Source organism: Helianthus annuus, chromosome 13, assembly GCF_002127325.2.
Source record: "Helianthus annuus cultivar XRQ/B chromosome 13, HanXRQr2.0-SUNRISE, whole genome shotgun sequence".
Classification (NCBI taxonomy): Eukaryota; Viridiplantae; Streptophyta; class Magnoliopsida; order Asterales; family Asteraceae; genus Helianthus; species Helianthus annuus.
The window spans coordinates 133,987,948-133,992,187 of record NC_035445.2 but is presented as its reverse complement, the minus strand read 5'-3'; the positions used below and the strand labels follow the sequence as shown (position 1 = coordinate 133,992,187).

The 4,240-nt window shown below is 35.6% G+C and overlaps 1 long non-coding RNA gene across 1 annotated transcript; it reads right to left on the bottom strand.

Moving 5' to 3' along the window:
- Positions 1-459: 459 nt before the first annotated feature.
- LOC110899419 lies at positions 460-3,265 on the bottom strand. The gene is made up of 3 exons (XR_004877785.1): positions 3,086-3,265; positions 2,338-2,427; positions 460-1,826 (listed from the first exon to the last, which is right to left on the bottom strand). It is a non-coding gene; the product is annotated as an uncharacterized LOC110899419 (long non-coding RNA).
- Positions 3,266-4,240: the final 975 nt, after the last annotated feature.

Sequence of the window (4,240 nt, the reverse complement as noted above, 5' to 3'; positions counted from 1 at the left end):
CGTGATTTAGGTCCTTGGTGAGTATGTTCTACTTGTAGTACTTTGGACCGTTCCTCCGTCAAGTCCGCAATTTGTTAGACTCCCGCTATCTTTAGATGCGAGTGTCCTTCAACTAAAACATTTACAAGAGTTAATAATATCAACTTCAGTAATCGCCCGTATTATAATACAAGGCTTTTTCTACTATATGCGTCAACGCGCGTATTTTCATCAACTATATTAATCATTTGAATTAGGGTAATGTGTATTACACGATAACCCTATGTGTTGTTTACAACACTTTAACACGCTAAACCATTAACATACTAGTACTTACCGGATTTGCGATCAAGCCTCGAACCGAACACTTTATTCTTTTTAACCTTAAGCTCTGATTACCAACTTGTAACGCCCGTCTGGTTTTATTAATATTTTAATAAAAGATATAAATTTTTATGCTAAAATGTGTCTTTAAAAAAACTTGTTATACCAACATTCCCAAATGATTACAACATTTCAAAAACAATTTATAAGTGTTTACATAATTCACTTATATCAATACAAATCAGGATTTGACGCGGAAGCTTCATTTAACGTGTGTTCGGTTCTTGCTCGCCGCTTGATCTTCATCCGGATTAGGTCCATCTTCACCTACGGTCAAAACCATGTAAATAATTAGTTTTGACACTTTAATAATCGAGTATAAACAAGTTCCGTGCTTAACGTAACAAAACAAGAAATTATTTTTGTTTTGTTTTCAGCCCCTTCACCCGGCCGTGTCAAAAAGCCACCCGGCCGTGTCAGTTAACATATATTTTTCACAGCCCAGCCACCCGGCCGTGTCAAAAAGTCACCCGCCCGTGTCAACTCTGCACGTCTATTTTTCATTAGTTCTGACCGAAACGGACATAACTCTCTCGTTTTTAATCCGTTTTACACGATTCTTTTTCCTACGCGTCCGTAATTTAATTCTCCATCATATGGAGTTAAAATCCGACATCCGGATTAACAAAAATTTAAGACTTTTAAATCTTTGGCTTATTACCCTTTTTACCAAATTTTGACCCGTTCGTGATTTTATCAAACAAACATGCCTATTTGATCTTTAAACCCATGAACTTCATAATTTCAATATCTCCTATTATATTAGGCTCAAAATCACGGGTTTGTATACCTTCTTTAACCCGTTTTGACTTAGAAGCTTATTTTGACCCGTTAAGGGTATTTAAGCACTTTTACCGCATAATTCATACCCATTCACTTCTAGCATTGTACTTCCATATTATTTATCAATTTATCTTCCACCACAACTATATGTGTGGAGGATTTAATGTGGAGATCTATTTATTCCGAGTTTTACCCTTTGGATTATCATTTTATGGCAAAGACTCATATAGAGTCATTTGACCCAAAGATTCACATATTTCACTTTTTATACTTAATACAAGTATCTATTTGGTTACAAAACTCATTTCTAAGCAACCTTTAGGGATCGTTTGCTTAATTTAACTTATAAGAGCATTTTGGTCACTTTTACCCCTCCTATTACGACGAAGGACCTTTAAAGCCATGTTCGACCAAAATCTCACTTTTAAAACTATAATCTTGTTTAGAAACCATTATATTTCTATAATACCATAATCATGACCCAATTTATTCGGTTTACCTTAATGATAACCGAATATCTATATTTTATCCTTGTCTAACACTTATAGAACCTCAAGTTCTACATGACGAGTTGAATCATTATACAAACCTGGCTCGGATCAATATATTGACCCGTTTCGATACCTTGCCTTAGTAGCCGCTAAGTAATAGCGATGTCAACATTCAATCGATATTTATTCCTGTAATCATACAACTCGACAAACCATTAGTCGATATTGTCAAAGGGTGATATTTTCACCTTTTGACCCGTTTGGTCTAAATGATCGTTTACTTTTGCGAGATGGATTTATCATCATCTCGTCTACATGACTTGTACCGGTTTACACCGTACGGTCAATTTTCCTTATAAATCTATTTCTTGATCATTTTGACCCCTTTATATCTTACGCCATAAAGTGTCCTTCAAAACTAACGGTTATCGTCAACTAGTGACCACCTTACCGTTTAACCCTTATTAATTGTATTGATTTACCTTACAAGGTAATCATTTAGAACTCGTTATTTATTAGTCATTGCATGACTAAATGATCTTATTAGCTCTTTTTAATCATTCAACATGGTTTATCATTAATGTATTTTGTTCCGAACCGCACATGACGGGTCAAAACATCATAAGTCAAATATGACTTTCGATTATTCATAATCTATAAAACCAATAGTTGTTAATAAAAGGTGTAAGCTTTAACTTACCTAGTATCCGGATTATGCTCTTTTCCGCGTATACGATCCGTTTGACCCGCTTCTTTCCCCAAGCCTCCATCTAGCTTGTCAAGAGTCAAACTAGCATCATAATTCGTAAGATGGTTAGATTAGTCATCATTATTATGACTAGTTCATCTTACGGACTTTATGTCGAAACTTCTATTCGACTTCATCATAGGTTAGTTCGACTTTCTAAAGTCAACTACCTTTAATCATATAATATGCACGATTAAGGCAAATCAACATTATGATTAGAACCCGTTTTATCCCATATCTCATGTGATTAGTCAAGCTTGCCAATTACGCGTTTCACTTGAATTTCACCACTTTACTTCTCATTTAGGCATTTTAACAAACACCTAATGGGCATTCTTTTATAGAATTTAACAATCAAACTTATGGCTACCTATCTTGCCAATTTCAACATCTTTTACTAGAAGATCATCAAATTCATGGTTAAATGTCAAGATTAACTTCATAAAGTTTAAATAACACTAGTTTGACAATCATGGTTCTAGTGTTCATCATGTTTCTACAAAACCCATTTAAACACCCATAATGGATGATCATGAACTTTATAATTTCAACACTAATTCAACTAGTTATTGACTAGGGTTTACTCCTGGACATGATTTCATCCTAAACTCATCCAAACTTTAATCATGCAAGCCAAATTTTCGATTTCATATGTTCACCAAGAATTCAAGATGGAACTAAATAATGAAATTTGGCATACCTTATGATCCCTTCATCGAGGTGATCATGAATTCGTGCTTGGATTTCGATTTAGGTTGGATTTACCCCTTCAATTTGTTGATTTTATGCTTGTTAGGGTTTGAGCTTGAGAGCCCTTCTTGGCTCCTGTGTTTTGTACGACCAGAACACACACAAAGGTGTGTGTTTTGGTGTTTTTAGTTTTAATTAATAAAACTCATTTTCTCATCTTAACCATTTTAGTCCCTCTACTTTACCCATGTTTATAAAGGTTACTACATCAAGTTCCCTCTTTATTTTAAAACACTAGACTAACTAGGTTGATATTCCTAGTTATTTAGTGGGTTATGGGAGTTATAACCTGTTTTATTTTAAGTCCCGTTAACTCGGACTTCTTATAAACTTACTCCCTTAAAAGCTTTTATTCACGTTGTATTTAATATTAGGATTATTCCTTTAAATCCTAATATTTTCGGGTTAAATTTTACCACTAACGGTATTTCACCCGTCTTTCAGTATTAACGGAGTTTGATTACTAATCCCATTTTCGGGGTGTTACATTGCCTTGTCCAATAATGAGATGTGATGAAACAGCTAGATGATTAAGGTTGCGTGAATCATGGGATGTTGATTGAATTAGTTATGTAACTGATTTTCCATGAATTATGGCTGAAACATGACCCAGTCGCATAAGTTAAGTCAATCGCACAAGTTACTGTAAACGCACAAGTGCGGTTGATCGCACAAGTTGACACCGACCGCACAAGGCCTTGGGCCGAGATACTGGGCCATACCCTTGTGTATTGGATGTTGAACTGTTATATGATACGCATGTGAACTTGCATGTTGCTTGTATGCTAATTGGATCGTATAACCTAATCCGGATCGCACAAGGCTCTTACATTGGGCCGAGTATGTTATGTTTGGGACTTATTTGATGTTGGGCTTAATTATAATTGGGCCGGGTCTGGTTGGATCGCACAACATGCTGTGGGCCGCACAACATGTTGGGCCGATTACTTTTGGGCTTATTTTAATTGCACAAGTGGAATGTGTTGTTTGACTGCTAAGTGTTGCCATGACCTCTACTTGTTTGTAACGTGTTAACTCTGTGTAACCGTACGTGCTTTAATTGAACCCAACCTGACTTGTATGGTAACCTTGTTAGGACGTGGTT